Here is a 23011-nt window from a genome sequence, read left to right on the forward strand (position 1 = left end):
CATTGTTCAGTAACTCCACCCCACAGCTTCCCTCTAAAGTCAAAGCACTCACCCATGCTCTTAAACCAGCTTGCCAGAGTTTGGTAATTCATACACTACCACTTTCAAACTGGAAAAGATACAGACTTTTCACCAAATTCCCTAAAAAGGTGATTTTCAAAGTGTGGTCCCTGGACCAGCATCCCCAGCATCTCCCAAGAATGTGTACCACTGCAGATTCTCAGGTGCTCTGCTGCCCTATTGAACCAGAGTGTTTGGGAGCCAGGACCAGCACTCCTTATTTTCTCAAATCCTCAAGAGGATTCTCTGTGTGCAGAGAGTGAGAATTGCCACTCTCAAGGCTCGTGGACTTCCAAAATGTTAAGAACCAACACAGTCACTGGACAGCTGAGGAGAACCAGAACGTCAATGTGAGTTTCTTTTCTGAGGTTTCATGGGTTAGTTTGTTTATTTGTTTGTTTTTGTAGTCCTGAGAATTGAACTCGGGGCCTCAGGCATTCTAGGCTTCATGAGTTTTTTCTTTTTTTTTTTAAACCCAACTAATCTATGATAGCCAAAGATTTGCTTTGCCTGGTAGCATCCTGAAAACATCTCATCTAATTATAGCTTCATCCTGGCCCCAGCAAACAAGACCAAACTCCTCACCACTGACCCACTGACTTGTCCCAGTGAGCAGCTGCTTTCCTCCCCCTGCTTGTTTGATCTGTTGTCTCCCTGGTAAGGAGTACCCCATGACAGGGGATGCTTCGCAACTGTGACTACCATAAACACCAGGCCTCCTGTCAGCTCCCCTTCCTCTCTCTTTATGAAAGGGTTGAGGTAATTCTGCAGAAAGAACATCAGGTGCTAGCACAGAAAAGTTCAGCTGCTGTGGTTTACTAACCACATGACCTTGAACTTTGCTTCCCCATCTGTAAGATGGGTGTGAGAATTCAAGAAAATGCAAGTGAAAACCCTTTAAGAGAAAGCAGCTCAATGGTCACAGTCTGAATCCAGCTCTACTAATCATCACTGCGTCTGTTTGGGCAAGTGTCCTTGTCTTTAAAAGGGGACATCACCTTACCTCCTATTTCATAGGTTTGCTGTGAGGTTAAAGGTGCTTCCTCACATTTGGTAGGAAAAAAATCTTAAATGTTTGATAGTAATATTATTATAACGCTTATAGCTATATAAATATCAGGTATTCCTATTATAATTTTAAACACAAAAAGAGAAAAGTTGGTAACACAATAGTGTGTCCAGAAGATTTACATATTTCAGTGACAGTAAAAAGTAATAGTTTAATATAAATGAGATGTAATATTTACCTTCTAGAAAAAGTTTCAAACACAAAATATTAATATACTCCAAACCCAAAAAATTCTTAAACTCCTTTTCTGGTCAGAAAGTCAGCTTCTTATTTATAGCAACACAGTTCTTCAGACACAATAATGATGATACCACATATTCATATAATAGCGAACATTCTTTACAAACTAATTTCAAACATACTGCTTGACAGGAAAAAAATCATACAAGAAAATCACCAGAAATACAGGAAGATATATTTTTGGAATTGTACATGACCTTTTAGTTACGAGGTTGTAAAACCATTACCACTCCACAGCCTTCCTTTGTTGACTTGAATGACTACATGTAACCACCTGTTGGCAACTATTAAGTGGCTAGATTGCATGAATTCTGCTAAATCTCTCCAGCTTAGTTGTCACAGAATAGCTGAATGTTTCCATTGATGACATTAATCTGTTTTGACAGATATTGCTCTCTGAAGAGTAACAGATTCATAGGGACTTTAAACTGATTTAAGAAGAGCGCAGAATAAAAGAGTTGGAAGGATGTGAACTGAGACTACCTCTGACTCTCCTCCAATCTTAAAAAATTCAAAAAGCATCACACTTGGTCTCCTTTGGTAGAGCTAGAATCAAACAATCTCAATAGACATGCAGTTACTCTTATCTCTCATGCACAAACAAAACTACTTCCCCAGAGAGACTCTAGCAAATTTTCCAAAGTGTTCCAACCCTTCCATCCCCAACCAGAACTCTGGCTCCACAGAAATCCTCAAACTTCCTAAACTCAGATGTGTTAGCCAGATCAGACCAAGCCACATGACTAGTGACTAACACACTCTGAGAGAAACACTCAGACTATTTTGGTATAGAAAAATAATCATTAATTTATTCAAATGATGTATTTTTTAAGCACCAATGACAATGTGCAGGGCATATAATTTATTCAATAATTGTTTTTCATTGCAATTAAAAAATAAATATAGTTCTTTTTTTTTGGCAGTTCTGGGGTTTAAACTTGGGGCTTCTATACACTGAGCCATGCCTCAAGCCCTTTGTACTCTGGTTGTTTTGGAAATAGGGTCTCTCTTTTCCCCCAGGATAGCCTGGACCACAATTCTATTTTATGCCTCACACTGGAGCTAGGATGACAGGTATGTGCCACCACACCCAGCTATTTTCCTTTGAGATGGGAGCCTTGCAAACTTTTTTTGGCGTGGTAGCTGAGATAACAGGTGCATGCCACAACACCCAGGTACCAGTTGAAATGGGGGTCTTGTGAAACTGTTGCCTGGGTTGGCTTCAAACCATGATACTCCTGATCTCAAGGTCCTGAGCAGCAACCAGCTAAAATTAATCCTTTCAATGACCTGACAATAGAAGATGGATTACTTGGGGAAAGGAAAGGGTCCAGGGGGAGCGGAAAAAAGGAGGGTAATAGAGGGTAGTTGGGAGGGAGGATAGGGTCAAACATGGTGTGGACATGTATGGAAATATCACAATGGAAAACATTGCTTTATGCAATTCATATGGTTGAATAATTATGACAAAAATTAAATAATGAAATTAAAATATACTAGCAGACAAATCAGTCCTTTTAAAATATATGATATAGTGGTTTTTAATGTTCTAAAAATGTGCCACTGTCACCACTATGTCATTCCAGCAAATTTTCATCACTTCCAAAGACAAATGTACCCATTGGCAGTCTACTTTCTGTCTCTAGAGACTTCCTTTATTTTTATGATTTCTGAGCACCTAGAACTGCTCAAGGCACTAGAGGATGGATTAGTGAACAAAATAGGCTTTAAGTCTTCCCTGATGCAGTTTTTAGTGTAGTGGCTACATGCATTTCACAAAATGAAAAAACATCTTTAGTGATGCAGAAATACATACAAGAAAACAGAATTTGGTAGGGGATCCCTTGTATGTGATTTCACTTTCTGCAGTTTCAGTTACTCATGATCAACAGCGGTCTGAAAATATTAAATGGAAAATTCCAGGAATAAACAATTCAAGCTTTAAACAGCATGCGTTTTGATTAGTGTGATGAAGATTCACTCTGTCCTGCCCAGGAGATAAATCATCCTTTGACCAATGTATCCGTGCTATATACTCTGCCCTCCCATTAGTGACTTCATAGCTGTCTCAATGATAGATCAGTTGTCACAGTATCACAACACTTCTGATCAAGTAATCCTTCTTTTACTTAATTATGGCCCTACAATTAAAGGAGGGGGGCAATGCTGGCAATTCAGGTCTGCCAAAGAGAAGTTATAAAGTGCTTCTTTTAAGTGAAAAGTTCTTGACTTAAGGAAAGAAAAAAATGGATGCTAAGGTTGCTATGACTGGTGACAAGAATGAATAGTCTAGCTGTGAAATTTGAAGAAGGAAAAAGAAATCCATGCTGACTTTGTGGTCACTTTTCAAACTGCAGTAGTTGTGTCCCCAGTGCTTGGTAAATGTTTAGATATTTACCGCACTTCATCTCATGAAACAGGCATCTTATCATCTTACATCGTCACAGCAAGAAAGATGATTACAGTATGATATTTTGAGAAAGTGAGATGCACATCCACAAAACTTTTGTTATAGTATATTGGTATAATTGTCCTATTTTATCATTAGTTATTGTTGTTAAACCTTTACTGTACTTAATTTATAAATTAAACTTTATCATGGGTATGTATATATAGGAAAAAAACATAGTATACGTAGGGTTCACTATTATCTATGACTTCAGGCACCCACTAGGGTTCTTGGAATGTATCCCCTGCAGATAAGGCAGGACTACCATTGCTTAGTCTGGCAAAACAACACCCACATACACCTGCATGTGTGTGCGCACACATAGGATCGTGAGAATGTACAAAATGGATTCAATTTCTTGTCTTATTATTGGACCTTTTCTAGAAAAACAATATGTTTCTCTCTTCTCTCCTCCTGGTCCTCTGGGAGGGTTGCAAAAATCAAACCTAATAGCTAAGAGGAAAAGCCAAGAGGTGATGCAAGTCCTGATCCATGGGTATACTGGTCTGTTAGCTCCAGAGCAATCAGAAGTGTTTTCTCATCTGTGTGGACATGCCTTACTCCACAGAATACCATCTGAGCACAATCCCTGGTGTAAGATCTCACAAAGTAGCACATTTTTGACCAAGACAAAATCATCATCCAAAATAGCAGTTTATAGTAAAAATTTCTGAGCCCCATGGTCAATGATACACTTGTTTCAGGCAGGACACAATAATGTAATTTTGCTTTTAATTTTTTTAAAGAAAGAATGTGTGTAAGTCCCAGACACTCACCGTAACAGGATTTGCAGACTTTGACTTCCCAGATATGAAATATTCTGAATAGCTCACATTGCAAAAAAGGTTTGCTGCAGCTCAATTACTGTGACTTCTACTATAAGCTTTCTGGGATCCTAAGAGGGACATTACAAAAAATATATGAACAATGCCATATCTTTATACATCTACATTTCTCCCTAACAAATATTCATTCAAAGTTAGGCATACAGTTAATAACAAATGAATAAACGGAACTAGTGATGACAGTAACTGTGAAATAGTCTTGTTTTCGCCTAGTATTGCCATAAGGCCAAGTGTTTTGTGTAAGTACAGTGACCTTATAATTTACCACTGGAATGAGAGTGAAAGGGGACACCATTAACAGTTAAGGTGAGACAGAAGACAGGAACCTGGACAGTGTCAGACAAATGGGGATGGATGGATGGTGACCCTATGAGTGATACCATGCTGGGTCCTAGAAGAGACCCACTCCTCAGTATGGCCCCAGAGACTAGAATGTAAAGGAGAGAAGAGAGACTGCTATGTTACACTATAGAAAATGCTACTTCTTATGAAAAGGTAGTCTCTTTTTTATTGCTCTTTAATACTCTCTGGATAGGCTTACGACCCTGAATATTAAAAGCTTTTGTGAAATGAATCTTACAACACTGTACAGAGCAGTGCATAGTGAGGACAGGTCCAAAATAAATACAAGATGAGCATAAGTTAGTGAGAAAAGGTCACATGCATGCACACATGTGGGTAAGTGAAGAGGCTTTGTGAAGAAGAAAGAGGCTGGTATAATTTCTTTAAAAGAATTAATGAGAAACACACAGACATGACAATTCGGTCATAACTAACATAAAAAATAATAGCTCCTAAGTACAAAACATAGAATGAGTTGGGATAAAAACAATAGCTACAACTTTTTCTCATGGCCCTTTTAGAAATGTTTCTGATAAATCAAGGCTATAACTAGTCTTTGCTGAACTGTTCATATGTACAAAAAGAATATTACATGTGGGGAGCCTTTCACTGGAACCAGGCTTCTGCTCTGGGGTAATGGTACTGACCTCTTTTACAGTATTAAAAAAAAACTTATCTCAGGCCTCCCCAGGGCAACTAAAAAATATTATTATTATAAGACTATAAATTCTATGTTTCAGGCTTTTACATAGCTATAAAATCAGTACAAATGTATAACTGATAATAGAAATAAACTCATAAAGCCAATAAAATCAAATGAATCACATTAATTAATCTGTTAAGTACATATTGTTGAAATTAGGTTTCAATACTGTAGCCTGGTTCTTATGAGTTTGGCTTGCTTATTCTGTTGAATGTCATGTGATGACTCAATTCTCCAACTGCTTTTGCCTTCTCAGGCTCTATATGCAGCTTTCATTGTCACAAACACTGCCCCATGTTGTTATTTGGCCTTACTTTGACTGGAAGGCATCACTTATAATTATGTTCTGCTCTATCCTTTGAGCTGCTGACTAGGAAAGAAAAACTATTTGACACCGGGGCACTAATGGCCACACATCATTGTACACTAAAACCTCACAGCAACACTTAGCTTTAAGGGGGTCATCCAGACAGCCCAGAACGTGCTTGCATTAGATTTGGTTTTGAATCATTATCAAACTGAATTTCACTAGAATTCTAAATCCCATGCAGTCAGGGATGTGGGTCTATTTTGTTGATGTGTATTCCCAGTACTTAGCAGAGCACTTAGTAGGTAGTGAACTTGTTCTCTCTCTCTCTCTCTCTCTCTCTCTATGTATATATATATATATATATATATATATATATATATATGTATATATATATATACATATATATACACACACACACAGACACTCACATTTATATTGGGAGAATGGATGGTAAATTCTCAAAGAGAATTCCTGTGACCATAAGAAATATATTCATGGTCCCTAGTCTGGAATCTAAAAGGAGATTATAGGCCAGGAGACCTGCCAATAGGTTCGACAACTATACATACACACAAAAGGAATCCACTTTCATACTTCATACTCACTAATTTTATATCCACATCACTCTGGAAAGAAAGCACTGCTGTGCAACAAACACATTGGTCTATTTTAAGAATATCAGTGTAGCTAAAGATGGCTCCTTGTCAATTAGCAAAGAATTGTTTATTTTATTTTTATTCTTTTATTCACATGTGCATACACTGTTTGGGTCATTTCTCCCCCTACCCCTCTCTTCCACCCTCTCCCTTCTTCCCCCCTCAGTTCCAGGCAGGTCCTCTTCTGCCTTTATCACTAGTTTTGTTGAAGAAAAGAGACAAGCCTAAAAAGGAAGACAAAGTGTTTTCGCTAGTTGAGGACAGCTATACAGAAATATTCCTAGCATTGCTTTCATGTACACATGTTATGACCCATGTTGATTCATCTCTAACTGATCTTTACCCTGGTTACTGATCCCCTTCTCATGATAACCTCTGTTGCTTTAAGGTTTCTGTATTAGCTCCTCTGGAGTGGGGACATCAAACACTTTCATGATTTGGGTTTTCTGCCTATTTCTTTATCACCCAAATGTGCTCTCCCCTTATCATGTGATCCCAGTCCAACCACATTGCTGCATTTGCCCTGGATCTAAAGTCCGCATATGAGGGAGAACATACGATTTTTGGTCTTCTGAGCTTGGCTGACCTCACTCAGAATGATGTTCTCTAGCTCCATCCATTTACCTGCAAATGATAAGATTTCATTCTTCTTCATGGCTGAGTAAAATTCCATTGTGTACAAGTACCACATTTTCTTGATCCATTCATCAATAGTGGGGTATCTTGGTTGTTTCCATAACTTGGCTATTGTGAACAGTGCCGCAATAAACATGGGTGTGCAGGTGCCTCTGGAGTAACCTGTGTTGCATTCCTTTGGGTATATCCCCAGGAGTGGGATTGCTGGATCATATGGCAGGTCTATGTTTAGATTTTTAAGGAGTCTCCAAATTTTTTTCCAGAGTGGTTGTTCAAGCTTGCATTCCCACCAGCAGTGGATTAGGGTTCCTCTTTCCCACATCCTCTCCAACACATGTTGTTGGTGGTGTTTTTGATGATGGCTATTCTAATGGGGGTAAAGTGGAATCTTAGTGTGGTTTTGATTTGCATTTGTTTTTGAGTGACAAAACCCAACATCATCACTCTGTGCTGCAATGGAGTAAGACAGGGAGGAAAGAGGGGACTGCAATGTATCATTTTCGCACCTGTGCAAACCAGCAGCGTGGGAAGGTGAACTTGACATGGTTGCAGAATTTACACTTCCCAAGCACTGTGTGAGGCTGGCTTTATTTTATTATTTATTTTTGACAGATAAACAAATTAATACTGAAAAGTACAACAGGGTTGAGATGTAAGGGAATGGGGAAGTTGGCTTGGGGTCTGTCTGTTATCTTCACATAGCTCTCAGGCCATGCTGTTCCCTAAAAGGAGTAGCACATAGAAATAAGGTGGCAAGAAAGCAAGTGATAGAAGGCAGAAGATGAAGATTTCCTGTCTTGAAGGTAAATGGATGTATTAAAAATACAATTATACAGAAGAATTTCTTTCAAAGAAACCCCATGTTCCCAGCCAGAATTTTGTCTGCTTCAGGAATGAGAAGGTTGGCCTTTAGTTGAGCTGTGCAGAAGCAGCGACATCCACTGTCACTTTGAGGACTGGTGACTGAGCACACATATGCCTTTCCTCTAACCTTGAAAGCTAAGCCTTACTCTGTGTGCTTGAGTCATACAACACAGAGCCTAGCCCTAAATGAAACTATAGGCTTTCTTGTTTTCCCCCACTATTGTGTGCTAACTTTTGACTTCTCAAGAAAAAACATTAATGGGACAAAAATTGGTCTGTGCCAACCAGTAGCTCATGGGAGGGAGGACGAACCAGCATCGGAGTCAGTTGTGGCTCCAAAAGATACTGCTTGGGCTGGAACCTCAGGATTGTTTCTCACTTTAACTTTGAGCCATTTTCTTAAGTTGGATAAGCTTTAGCCTCTTTATCTGAAAAATGGGAATATTACCTGCAGCTGTCTTGCAGGGAGAGCCTTTGTGAAGTTATGCATGCAAAGCACTTAGCATTTGTCACGTAATAAGAACTAAATAAATGTTAGTTATTATTATTAGATTATGCCTAGAAAATATTAAAGCTCACAAGAGCATCCGGTGGAAACAGGTCACGTCTACTATTTTTAGATTACTTTGATCATAATAGATTATCACATTTACTTAATTGGAAGTACATAATACTGTAAACTACCCTACAACTCACCCTTTTTATAAGCAGTGGTATTCCCCCAAGAACACTTAGAACCATATTTGGAAAAGAAATCATAGCATCTTTATAATTAAAATAATGAACACTGTTGGCTGCAAACTCAGTAGTAAAAAATAGAAATGTTTACCACGGTGGAAACTGCTACAGTGATAAATTAATGGTGCCCACACCAGATTAAAAACATCTTAATCCATCTGGTGCACTCTTTTTTTAATTGCAAGGAATTTTTGAATGTATTCTACCATTAAATTGCTCCAAAGGAAAGGAGACTAGATGGAACAGGGTGCAGAATTATAACCAATCCCCAATACTATTACTCAGGTTCCAAAAGAACTAAAAACAAAATTGAGAGCTGAAGAACGATGACAGTCTGGGAAGAGAGATCACTGCTTGGACAAGTCTTATTTATTTAAGACACTGGCCCCCTTAAACACAGAATTTCTGACATGCTGCTTCAACATACACAGGAAAAGAGGCACAAAGGAACATTTAGAAACACCGTTATCTTCAAGAGGCCCCCTTTGGGTCCTCTTGTCCTCCTTAGAAGTGTTGAAAAAGACATAGATAGTAATTACATGCAATTACCTAAAGCAAATCAAATCAAAGAGCACCCATAATGAGAACTTGGCTTTGCTCATAGTCTCATCAAGTTACTTTCCCAACAGAGAGCCCCAATTTTCTGATGTGTCCATCTCTTCCTGCTCCTCCTCCACAGTAGTTGTGGCTTTTTGCCACTGGTGTGCTACCTTGTTATCTCTTATATTTTTTCCAGATATAATCTAATTACAATCACTAGTGTTTAATTAGGTCTTATTATGTGCAAGTGGGTGATGCTTAACATGGTACAGGATCTGCTTTTAATCTAAAGTATCAGTTTAGCCAACAACTGTGTACTGTGTGTGATGGACTGGACTAGGCACTGCTCACTCAATACTTCACAAAACTGCTTATTCTAATTCCTGATGGGCATTGCACTGGGGAGAAGAGTGAGGAAATGATGCAGAATGAAAGAAGTGTAAGTGACAGGGATATAGCTCAGTGCTAGAGTGCTTTCCTAGCATGCACAAGACCAGGGATTTGCTCCCCAGCATTGCAGACAAATAAACAAATAAAACAAAAAAGAAGCATAAGACATATGGTCTTGTGAGATATGATAGCACATGTCTGTAATTCCAGCTACTTGGAAGGCTGGGGCAGGTGATTGTGAATTCTAGGCCAGCCTGGGCAATTTAGTGAGACCCTATCTCAAAATAAAAAATTTTTTTAAAAGGGGCTTGGGCTGGGTGCTGATGGCTCATGCCCCCGTAAGCTAGCTGCTTGGGAGACTGAGATCAGGAGGATTGCAATTCGAAGTCAGTCAGGGCAAATAGTTCACAAGAACCCATCTCCAAATTAAACATAGCAAAATGGACTGGAAGTGTGGCTTAAGCAGAGCATGGAGACCTGAGCTTAAACTCCAGTCCCACCAAAAAACAGAATAAAATAAAAAAGGTCTGGGGATGTAGTTCATTGATAGAGCAATCGCCTTGCATGTGGGAGGCTCTGAATTCAAACTCTATTATTGCCAAAAAAATAATTCATAGTCTACTGGCTAGCTCACATAAGCCAAAAGTCAGATGGGAGAGAAGCCTTACACATTGCCAAGATAGCACAGTGTACAAACAGAATTAATGATATCTGTCCTGGATAATGGCTCTTATGGTTTAAATAGGTCCTCTCCGAAGTTCAAGTGTTTCCAATGTGGCAGTATTAAAGGGGGGGGCCTTTAGGAATACATTGGCCATGAAAGCTCCTCACTCATGAGCAGGACAAGGCACCCTTGGAAAAGGGTTTGGGAGAGCTTCACCCCCTTTGCGCTTCAGCCTTGTACCTGGTCGTAGAGCAAGCAGGCCCCACCAGATGCCTGCACTTTGACCTTGGACACGTCCTCACCTCCAGAACTGTGAAAAAATAAGTTTCTGTTCTTCATACATTTCCCATTCTGTGCTGTTCTTGTTATAGCTGCACAAAGCAGACCAGGACAATGGCTAGCCTAGCAGAATGTGTGTATTGCACCATCATCAACAAATACTCACTGACTATTCCCTGTACAGCTCCACTGTAAGAGCCAGAAATCCAGTTTACTAATAAGTTCATCCCAGATCATGCAGATGTTTGCTATAGGTCTGGCAAATGTTGAGAATATGAGAATATTATAGACAGCAAATGGGGACCAGGCTACGTCTCCACTCTCCTCCAAACCTCTACACACCCCTGCTATGCAGCCATGTACCTGGTCAAGATCAAATATTTGAGACTATTGTTAAGAAAGTCGTAAGATATTCATAATAAAATATTTACCATCAACATGAGTTTTGAGTACACAATTCAGTGGCACTAAGTACATTCATACTTCTTGTGCTGCTGTGCTGCCTTTTAAATCTTGCTTTCTTGTCAATCAGAAGATAAAAGAGTCTGGGTGTTTACTGACACACAGTAGCAATGTAAAAGCCCTGGGCTCTGATGCCCTACTGCTGAGGGTGTGTACACCACACACACACACACACACACACACACACACACACACACACGCACGCATGCACCCTAGGCATGGCAGCAGAGGAGGAGCAAAAACATTTTTTTAAATGTCAGCCGTAATTGCTGGGTAGTGTCTGTCTGGAATGCTGTGTGTGACCAGTAGGTGCCAGGACTGAATAGTGATATTTCCTCAGGTATGGGTGGGGTAATGGTGGCACACAGCAGAATATTTATCATCTGCAGCCTCATCATTGCAGTACAGAGTTATAGAAATGGAGCAGGCACACAGCCATAGATGCTCGCTTCGGGAGCATCTCTGAACCGCCTCAGACTCTTTAAAAGCTGATGACATAAGCCGCTAGGTTGGCACAGCTGCCTGTCTTGGAAACACTCAGCTTCTCTTGACTCACTTTCTTTCACTCAGCATTTAGTGCATTCTCGCTGTGTGCAGGAGACCCTGCCCTGGTGCTGCAGTGGCTAAACGCTGGGACACTAGAGGGAGGGAAAGGCAGGCACTGGCAGAAGGAAGGAGATGAGACATTCTGAGGTTCTGTGGAGAGACAAACAGAATGAAGCCAAGACCACCAGTTATATTCCCTCGAAGCTCACGTGGGCTATGAACAAGAGCTGTCCTGAGTAGAATCAGGGCATGATAATGGGCCAGAGCAGGACCGATGTCTCAGGTTGGAGAGGACCGTGCTGAGAGTGGATTCACTAATGCAGAGAGCCTATGGTGCAAGATTTTCTGTACAAAATTCTTGGCAAAACATTTTCAGCCCTTGTTTTCAAAGATATGTTGCACAGAAGAAAAGGTATCAATGTGCGGGAGCCAGAGAGCCGGGTTTGCATCCTAACCCTGCTAGCTGTGACCTGGGGGATCTTAGGTAAGTCGCTCAACCTCTCCACACTTACTGTGTCCAAAACAGGGACGACAATGTCCACCCCCCATGGGCTGTGCAAAAAGCCATCCACGATGTAACTTGTAGAGAAGCTCACAAGGTGTTCTGCATGTGGCAGGAGCCTAATACCTTTCCTTTCTTTTCCTTTATTTCTTCTTATTTAAGCAAGATAGTGGGCTACAAAGCTCCACCAGCCAACATGTATTGAAACCAGCACAGTATTTGTTATTTTGAGGGAATTCAAAGAAAATTTAAACCTTAGTTCCCACTGTCAAGGAATTCAAGTGGTGAAGAGAAGAAAACATATATTTTAAAGGTCATAAAATAAATTGCATTCATGAAAACACATAGCATGCACAGCACTTTAGAAGCATTACTTTTTGAGTGTTTACACAATAGTCATTTGAGAAGGCTGAGAGAACTATTGAAGCAACTGGAAAGACCTCTGCAAATGAGGAAATATGAGACTCAGAAATACATTTGATATGTCAGTCCTAATATTTCCTAGCTGTGTGACCTTGTGTGATTTGTCTAACCCCTCTGGATCTCTATTCTCCTTCCTGTTTATTTCACATGGATATTTCGAGGCTCAAGCAATAACGTGCATGAGAGGGCCATACCAACCATCAGGAGCCACACAAAGGCGAGACATCATTAATATCATCACCTCAAAGGGTGCAAGAGAAATCACTCGGTTATTAAAACACTGACTCCCTCACCACTCACCTGTGAATGGATTGTTGAGTAGAGATGAAATTTTGCCTGCTTACACAGTAAAACTTGCCTTATGAAAAAGTCTGAGCCGGATGCACAACAATCTCTTAAATTCTGGATTTTAATGGATGTGGCCTGACCTATTTGCTCATGTTGACAGAGGACATGAGTGTCCTCCACACAGGCCACACAGACTCATACATAGTGGGTTCTGCTTAACATCAACAGGAAAATTTTGTACTCCATGCTTACAGACAACAAAATTTTCTTATGAAAATTACAAAAAATTTATCCTGGGTTTCTGTGTGAAAAGTTACCTGAAATCTCTAGAACATTAGGGGAAAAAAGATTCCCAACACTCAAAAACAAGCAATTAAATAGTGAAGTGGAAACAGTCTTCCCTTGACATCTTGGTCTCAAAGCCCCATCTGTTTTCTGGAAAACTAGGTCCTAGTTACCAGCATTGCCTCTTCCTGTCTTGCCAAATTAGGGCTGGCAGTCAGTGTTGGAGCTTCCAACTTCTTCTGAGGATGGCCTAGTAGGTTTTTTAAAAGTTACTTTTCAATTGAGGGCAAAGTCTAACATCAATTCTGCCCCCTTTTTCTTTGCAAATTGGTATCACCAGTCTTCGCAAGATAATGAGATAATGTAAGATACATGATAAGAAAGTGGGTGGTACCCAGCATGGTGGTGAGACAGGAGCCTGTCCCTAGAGACTGCAAGCAAGACAGCATGTCACCTCTTCCTCCTGTGGCTGGCAAGGAGACACCTGGGTCAGAAAGCAGTTGCAGGGCCCCACTCCAGTTGTTCAAATCCATGACCTGGGTCAGGTGTTAGTGTGTGCAGGGTCCCCTAGTCTGGCCACATAGAGCTGCAGAACAGACAAACAGCAACGAGCCTCCGGCAGTGAAGAGGAGCCTGAACCTGCAGCAGATCACAGGTGGCTAGGTGAGGCAGTACTCTGGAGGGACTGCCTCAAAGGCCTCTGAGCTTAGGTTCAATTTAGGCTCTACCTTGAACTAAATGTGTGTTGGGCAAATTAGATAACCTCTGAGTCAGTTTTCTGATCTGTAAAATGGGGATGGACTGGACATGTGGTAAAGATCAATGATTAGCACAAAATAAGCACTCACCCAGTGGTAGTTATCAGCAGCAGTAAAGTCAGTTTAGCTAAAGACAATGAAGCTGGAAAGATGCTGACAGCTGGAAAGCTAGTCATTTGATGCCAGTAGGATTCTATGAAAGTGTTAACCCCATTCTCATCTCATGTAAGAATTCATGAATGAAATTAAATATAGCACTTTAGCATCACTTTATTACCTTACTATCTCATACTTCAACACCATTAGAATTCCTTTCTGAAAGCTACTGATGACGTTGTAGTTCCTCAGTCTACCATCTCCCCAGTTTTCCACTGACTACTTGTCTCTGTTTATCTCACTTTGATTGGAGAAAATCTCTAAGTTCTCTTGGGATCTTGAAGCTGCAGTCCTCTGGCTCTCCCCTCACTTCTCTGACTGTTCCTTTGCCCTTACCTGGCTCCTTGCTCCTCTGGATCAGGAGGGAGGCGACGCCCACACTGCTCTCCTTGGTCCTCTGGCACTCTATACTTTGCTCCTTACCTATGTCATCCATGTCTTTCTGATATCTTTCCACTATGCTCTTCTGGCAACATTTCCTCTTCTGAGTGTGAGACCCAGCTTTTGCCAATGTCCACAATATATGTCAAACTCGCTCAGTGGATCTTTCCCTGACCTGTCTGGAATAATCCCACCACTCTTCCAGTCAACCAGCCTAGAACTCTGGAAGAAAATCCAATGACAAACTCTTATCCAGAGAGACTGTGTAGCACAGAGGCTGAGTCCTGGGCCCCTGAGTCAGACTGTTAAGGATTAAGTCCTCTCCCACGACGTATTAACTGTGGGATCCTGAGCACATTCTTTATTCTCTTTGCGCCCTAGCTTCCACATCTAAACTCCACAACAGCAGTTGTGAGAATAAGATGAGTTCATATATAGACCAAGTAACTGGCACATAGACTAAATGAGTACTGGTCACTATGACAACTCTTCTTCATGAATATAATAAGAAAAATCTGAGTAAAACAGGCTCAGCAGGTTTCTTAAGCAAATGTTTTATGATCATTAATCTGCTTTCTACTCGTGAACAAACCATGGCATTTGGCAGAAATGAAATAATTAATTGGAACTCAATGTGTGGCTATGATTAGCAGCAAACCATGTTCTACTGTAACCACATGGCAACCACATGGCAACCACATGGCTAGATGTTGCCTCCCAGTCAATCAGAGCAAGAGAGAGTCTTAAAGATCACCAGATAACATGGCCACCAAACCTTAGTAGCACCGGCATCATGCGGAGAGCTTAAAAAAACCCACATTTCCTCAGGACCCAGACTCTGAGACGTGTCTCAGTAGGTCTGGGATGGGTCCCAGGAATCTGGGTTGACATGCATATTTTTCAAACACTCATTCAACACATTCCCTTCCTGTCAAAGATGATAACTCTAAGGCCCAGCATGAGTAACTCACTCTCCCCATGTCTCTAAGTGAGAAGCAGAGCAAAGCTCACATGTCAAAATGAAACAACGAAGTGAATCCTGCATCACAGGCTTAATGTTCAAGGGTGACTAAATGTGAGCATATCTGTGTCTACTTCTTTCCAAGAGTAGGTAGGTTTCACAGTTGCTTCCATTTGCAGAGATAAGTGCTATTGAACGATGTTTCTGTCCAGTGAGGGGACATTCAGTAACAAGATCATCTAAGGTCAGTGCAAATTAAACAAATCTTGTTTTTATTCTTTTTTAATCGGAGTAGCCTTTGGGAATCTTCTTGCAATATATTGTTCTATATGTCCAAGAATAATCTATCCTAAATCCTTGCTTAGCTAAAGATCTCTCTCTAGAATTTTCCATAGGAAGAGGAAGCATGATTTCTTGACTTCAAAACCTTCTAGTGTTTGGAAAGTAGCTCATTGTCAGCTGTGGTTTTGGCAGTCACAGCCCATAGAAACGGCATGTGTTGTCTTTGTGATTAGCACAGGCAGCAACAGAATCTGCAACAATGACTTCATGACTCAAGTGTCCATTCCCTTGGCTCAGCCAGGGGTCCCAACAGAAAAGATAAGGCCCAAGCTTTATCACTATAGCCCAATGTCTGACATGACCTTTGGCTCAAGTGACCAAATTGTACTTGAAAAGTCTACAAAATAGCAAGTTCAAGAGCAACTCAGAGGGACCCCACTCCAAAAAAACCCTACCCCACCAAGCTACAGTTGCTTTCAAATGTGCAGTGTGTACGGGAATGCTTTGCCTCTGCTGAGTTTCTATTTGCTATGGTTTTCTATACCAAGAACTGATGGAGGCTGCAATGAAATAGACCACAAGGTGATCCTTTGGGTCCCTGGGGGTAGGGGTTGATTTTCTTATTCCTATGTGCCTCCTCCACTTCTTTAGTAAGTTTTCCTTTCTTTCCTTAAGAATCAATCTCTTAAGAAGCAGAAGTCCTGTTGGGGAGTGGTACTTTTAGCTTTTGCACACCTTTTCTCATAGGGAGCTTCATAAATGACAGCAGGAAGCTAGCTTTCAGTCATGGAAGGAAGAACGTGATTCAGATCAGGAGGTGGACAGATCACAGAAAATCTTCCCTAGCCTCACAATTTTGCCAAGGGCTGACCCTGTCCAGATCTAATGGTTCTTTACACCAAATGTTGTCATCTTAAATCCACATAAAAATCAGCTAGGGAGGGATGGTTTTAACATGCAGCCTCCTGGCCTCTAAACCTGGAGCGTTCTCTGTAGGAGTTTTGGGATGGGGCCTAGGAACCTACATTCTAACAGTCTCCCCAGCTGTTTGGAGGCACGTGATATTAGCCCCAACACTGGGGAACACAATTTGACACCCTTCACAAGGTTTGAAACAAAACTGATGGACACTTTTGGTTTGGCTTGTGACCTTGAGTAGGTCACTTTAAAGTCTGATTCTCCCCTGGTGTGTGGCAATACCTCTCACACAGAATATCTGACGATCTTTTGTTGGAATCTCTCTCACACATGGGTATACATGAGGTAGGTGTGGATGCATTTTTAGAAATGGAAAGCAACATAAAATGTAAAACATAAATCACTGCACTCCATTTTTTTCCATTTGTACTCCTTTCCAAGCTATATTTAGAAGACATTGGCAAACTGCTTTATGAGGGACTCCGGATATGAAATTAAAAGTTTCCAGAGACCCAAATTAGAATCTGGGCAGCCGGGGTCAGTTTTCAGTGAAACTCAACATTCTTTACATTTAATAAAGAACAGTATGAATTTATAATCCAGTGACTTTTGAATGGGTGACCAGAATGTGTAAGACCAGAATGCATAAGGATGGATGGGGGTGTGCTGAAGATTAAAACACCCACACCCTTACAGAGTCAATAATGATCATTCTTACAGTGCCAAACAATTTGCTCAGACCAAACCGAGATCCCAGATGAAAAACACATTCAGTTTTGAAACCATTTTTCTATTTCCAATAATATTTAATTCCTAGTATTTTCAAAGTGCACACAAAGAGCGTTTTTCTGTGAGAGCCAAGAGGCCCTTGCTCAGTCCCTGCTGCTGTCCCACAGAGCTCTGGTGAGATGCCCAGCAGGTCAAAAGGTCCAGGTTCACACTTTCACCTGAGGTATACCTGCCCGGTCTGAAGACTAAATGTGCTCTGAGTTTTAGAAATCAATCCACTGAAGATAAATTTCCAAGAAATTACATCAGTCTTTCAAACAGCATGACCAAAACTTGGTTCTTGAGCAAGGAACTTAAAAAGCAAAGCATAATTTACAGCTTAAGTTTTCACAAATGCAGAGATGAAGTTGAGTTTGGATAGATATCAACAAGACAGCAAAAGTTCTCCTTCCCCACTGTCAAACTAGCACATATTTTTCCAGGTTTCTCTTCCTCTTAGAGAAGAAAAAATAGGTCAGAGCCAGGCTTTGTTACAGATAGGGAACTGGAAAAAGCAACCGAGTCACAGCCTCTCCCAGGTTTCTAGCCTCTAGGCTGCCTTCATGGAGCTGACATCTGGGCATCTTTGGGCTCTATATGTGCTTAAAATAAACTCACATTCCTTTCCTTGACATAGAAGGCTCTGCACAACCTGGCCTTTATTTTGGACCACTTTCCCTTTCCTGCTACACGGTGGCCACAAAAGCCTTCCCCCTATCCTTTGACACATCAGGCATGAACCAGCCTTGACTTCTGGAATGTCTTTCCCCATCCCCCATCTTTCCCAGGGTTGCTCTTTCACACACTGAATCCTATTCAAAGTCTCTGTTTTTCAGTGAGACCTTCCCAATTTTAAAATATTTGTCCCATTCCTCTTTATCATGATGCCCTAATTAATTCTCTGCATGGGACTTATCTCCAGCTGATAGTTTTCTTGATATCTATACTCTTGTTTACCATCTTCTTCCTTAAATGGAATGTGAGCTCTATATGAACAGGAAACTTGTCTCTGTCGACCATAGCCGCATCCCCAGTCCAAAACTGTCCTGGCACGTAGTTAGCCCACAGACATCTGTAGAATCTGTGAACAAGAGAAACACTAAAGATGAATGTTAAATCGTGAAGAAATTTTAGGGCTCAAGCATTAATTAGGCTCAGAGATGTGTCACTCACAGATGCAATTAGTTTAAATCACTGTCCTCTGCAGGAGCTAACTTAATTAATTCAAAATTTTTATTTGTTCTTTGTAAAATGAACCATGTTATTATCAGAGAAATGTTACTAAAGTCTAAAAAATATCCCAGTAACCCTGAGAGGTTTTGACTCTGTGCACAGCCATCAACTTGAATGGGCAAGAGAACAACATATGTCACTGGGCTTGAATTTCACCATGGCCTAAATTACTCTCTAGGAACAAATTCAGAAGATTAATTCTTAAGTACATTATTGGGGCAGTAGATCCAATGCTACCCTGGTCATCTGGAAAGGTTTTATGTGAGTTGCAGTAAGGGGTTTAACTTGGATATAGGGGGAGACCCAAACATTATACCATTTCAGTGTTAGTCTACATCTAGGCAAAAGCAATTCGTTAACTACAGTTCATATGAAAATTTTATTCAAGCATTTACATGAGATGTGTATTTTTCGTGACTAGTAGATTCTAAATATGGCTTACCAGCTTGTAAGGGCAGTAAGAGCAGCACACATATGGTGATGGTGGTGGTTATGCAGAAGACCAGCATTTACCACAAAGTAAGAGCAACTGTAGCAGGTACAATTACAGTGCTTTGTTTTGTGGAAGTACTGCCATTATCCTGCTGAAAAGTCACACTGATTGTGTTTGAGTTTTGCTTTTATGAGGATAAAATCATGACAGTTTGATGGGGATAATTCAGAGAAAAAACAGTAAGAGAAACTGTACTGGCTCAGATTTTGATCATAAATGTCTTTATATTTCATGGCAATAAACTGGGTTTTTTTTTAAAAAACTGTATATTAGAAGCTATTTGTGTGCTATTAAAGAATGATATTGCCAGGGATTTGGGTCAAGTGGCACAGCACCTGCTTCTCAAGCACAAGGACCTGAGTTCAAACCTCAGTACTGCCAACGAACCAACAGACCAAACCTCCTACCATTTAGATAGCTTTCCGTTTAGTTGGTTTGGAATCTAAGAATTATATAGAAAAGTCAACAGTGAAGAAACAATAAGTAAAATTTGAATCAATAGTTTTCCATTTTAATATGTAATCCCTGTCCCATTCAGTACTAGGAGTTGTGAATTTTAATTTAACACACAAGGGAGTAAGAGTGTGCCATAAACTAAAGTAATAAATGAACAAGAATCTTCTGGAAATACAGACTTGGAAACGTGAAATGTGCTGCCTTCCTATTGGCTAGCAGGTTTCTGAGAGGCACCTGCCACTCTGTCTATTTGTATGAATTTACTCCTTAAGATTTGGCCAAACCTCTCAAAGAGGATAGAATTGGAACATAAGCTTTCCAAATCTAAGAAGAGAAAGAAATATTAGAATTTTATGCTCAGGTCCTAAGGCATATTGCTATCCATAAAAGCCAGTGGCATCTCTCTTCATATTTATTTACCTATGACTGCCAGCCAGTGAGTCCCCAAAGCTTATAATCCTGAGGCCAGTGGGAGAAAAACAGCCCTTATGGGGAAAAAAATCTTTGGATAAATTCAGAATTATTATTTTAAATAAGGCCTTTACTTTTGTAGATTTCTACCTCAGTAATTCTGGCTGTCATTGTTTAAAAGTACCTTCTATTCACTATTCAAAACCCTTCATACAAAGCAACAAATTACTGACCTATACTTTATTCTGAATAAAACTAATGTGCTCTGTGGGCATTTCTTAAAGCACTTTAAAAGCAAGTCATTAGTAAGAATATAAACAGAAACATGCTACACAATAATTACAAAGTATGAGCTCTCAAAATGGAAGAGAAGAATTATAAAATATATCAAAATTTTTATTTTTTAAAAATTGTGGAGGCTCACTACTATTTTTCTTTTTGCTTCTTTTCTTTATGGTTATTGAATAACACTGTCTTTAGGGTCATTATAGTTCAATGCAATGAGATTCATTCACCCTAGGGTTTTTTATTTTTCCTTCTCTCTCGCCTCTCTCACTCAGATTCTGAAAAACATTTCTTTCCATTAACTAGATCTCTGGAGGATACAGCCTTCCTTAACCGGCCTGTATGGAAGGGGCCAGTTTGCTTTCTAATTTTATAGCAAAAGAGCACATAATTTGTGGGTGGGCCATGCTCACTGGTTCATCTGGACCAGCTCCCTCCCTGACTGTTGGATTCCTTCAACAGTGTGTGTGCCTTCTGGGTGTCAATTTGTTGTTATATCTTAAATGGCTTCCCTGGGTGACATAATGAGAAATTAGTAGAAATGCTGTTAATGTCACATGAAACACAGATGACAGCTATCCCAAATCTGGAACCAAATTTCTCCTTCCTCAAGAGCAGTCTCTGGTTTCCCTCCAATATCCTCAAGGGTTCCTTTCCCACACCCAGAGTAACCATAAGGGTTCCCAGGACATGGAAAGCAGCTTGAGAATGAAACACAATTTAAGTCCCACAATTAGGAGAAAATGAGACCAAATACCCTCTATCTTTTGTCACTATTTACTTTCCAAAAGATACGATGTGACAAAAACACTGGTGGTGGTGGTAGTGGGGTGGCGGTGATGAGATACCTGAGCATGGAGAACTGACCTAAGGTGACCCCAAACACCCCCACTATTCCTCTTCACAACTTTGTATAATCTCTGCTCTTTCAGTGTGACCTGTGACTTGTTTCTGATAAAAGGAACAAGCGAAGGTGTTAGGATGTTGGTCTGGTAATTACTACATCAGACTCTGGTTTAGTGGGCTGGAGTGAGGGTCTTCTTGCTGGCTCAATGACATAAATAGCCATGTTGAGAAGCCCATATAACAAAGAGCTGTGGGTGGACCCCAGGCTATACCTAGCAAAAAGCTGAGTCCTTGGTCACAGCCTCAAGAAAATAAATTCTCCCAACAACTTGAATGAGCATGGAAGCAGATTCATCCCCAGTCAAGCCTGCATATTCAAATGCAGTCCAATGGATACCTTGATTACAGTCTTGTGAAACCATGGTTCATTTCCAGACTTCTGTCTCATGGCAACTGTGAGATAAGAAATGCATACTGTTCTAAGATGCTGACTCTGTGGTAATCTGCTGTGCAGAAACAGAAAACTAATATACTGAAAGAAGAAACGAGGGTCCTTCTCTGCTCAGCCTGAAAGTGAGTCAGTGTCAGCCTAAGCCTGGCTGAAGAATTCTTTGCCAACCCATCTCTTCTGTAACTAGTCATAGGAAGAAACACTCAGACAGAACCAGCTGAGCACCGTGGCAACCATTCCAAAGGATGTCTATTAGCGTTTTAGATATTCTGAGTTCTATGATGGAAAGCTTATTAGCCAGAGGAACTTATTAAGCAGATAATGAAAAATAATAGCCATAGTGACATGTTCTAAATCTTATTATACTCTACAGGAAACTTCTAAATAGTTTTACTTAAAATTACTGGAAATGCAATACAGTGAGAGACAATTGACTTGTCTTCATCTGCCTATAGCTAATGTTTTTCAAATAAGTTTCCATTAAATCTCCATACCTGTGAGCCCATATAATAGTTCTTGAACAAAGCAAATGAAAAAGAAAAAAATGTTTCATGTGACTTTCTACCTTGAAAGCCTTTTTACAGAGTTGTGATGCTTTCTGTGTCAATCTACTCCTATGTCAATTCTTATATTTCTTAGACTTTCAACAACTTCTTCATAACTTTTTAAAGACTGGCTGACTACTACATAAATATTCTTGCAGAAATTACATCAAAGGTAACGTCAGAACATGTGACCCCTATAATAAGGGAAACTAAAGTCTGAATTAAAACTAATTTTAACTTTTTTGGGGTGGTGGGATAGAGGATTGAACTTGGGGTAGTGCTCGCTAGGCCAAGTGTTTGAGCCACACCCCCACTCTAAATTCTAACTTTTAAACACATTCAGTGCATGTTCAGGATTCTGTCAGTCCTGTCTGCCACTTATTCAATAATCGAGTGTGTGATCAAGACAGGATTATCTAGCAAATATTTGGAGGATTTATTTCTTAGTTGAAGTTTTATGTCCTACAATGGTTACACACCAGATATTAATGTTATCCCACTCCTCATAATAAACATGCTATATGCTACAGATGTAAATAGCTTCTAAAATAGGTTCTTTCTACTGCTGATTAAGCTTAATTTTTAATAGCATTTATTAAGCATCTTGTGCAAGCATTAAGAGTTTGCACAAGCTGGACATGGTGGTACACCCTGTAACTCCAGCACTCAGGAGGCAGAGGCAGAAGAATCCCAAGTTCAAGGCCAACCTGGACAACATAAGGAGATGAGACTCTGTCTCAAAACAAATAAACACACAAACAAAAAACAAGACAGAA

At 40.2% G+C, this 23011-nt stretch overlaps 1 protein-coding gene and 1 non-coding gene across 7 annotated transcripts in view; one reads left to right on the forward strand and one right to left on the reverse strand.

The window, feature by feature from the left end:
* The window catches only part of Apba1 (amyloid beta precursor protein binding family A member 1), a 205104-nt gene that overhangs the window by 149456 nt on the left and 32637 nt on the right, over positions 1-23011 (reverse strand). The gene's annotated exons all lie outside the window — the stretch shown is intronic.
* On the forward strand, positions 19280-19407 carry LOC141415967 (small nucleolar RNA SNORA69). The gene has a single exon (XR_012440909.1). It is a non-coding gene; the product is annotated as a small nucleolar RNA SNORA69 (small nucleolar RNA).

The sequence above is a fragment of the Castor canadensis genome, chromosome 13, assembly GCF_047511655.1.
Source record: "Castor canadensis chromosome 13, mCasCan1.hap1v2, whole genome shotgun sequence".
NCBI classification, from domain to species: domain Eukaryota; kingdom Metazoa; phylum Chordata; class Mammalia; order Rodentia; family Castoridae; genus Castor; species Castor canadensis.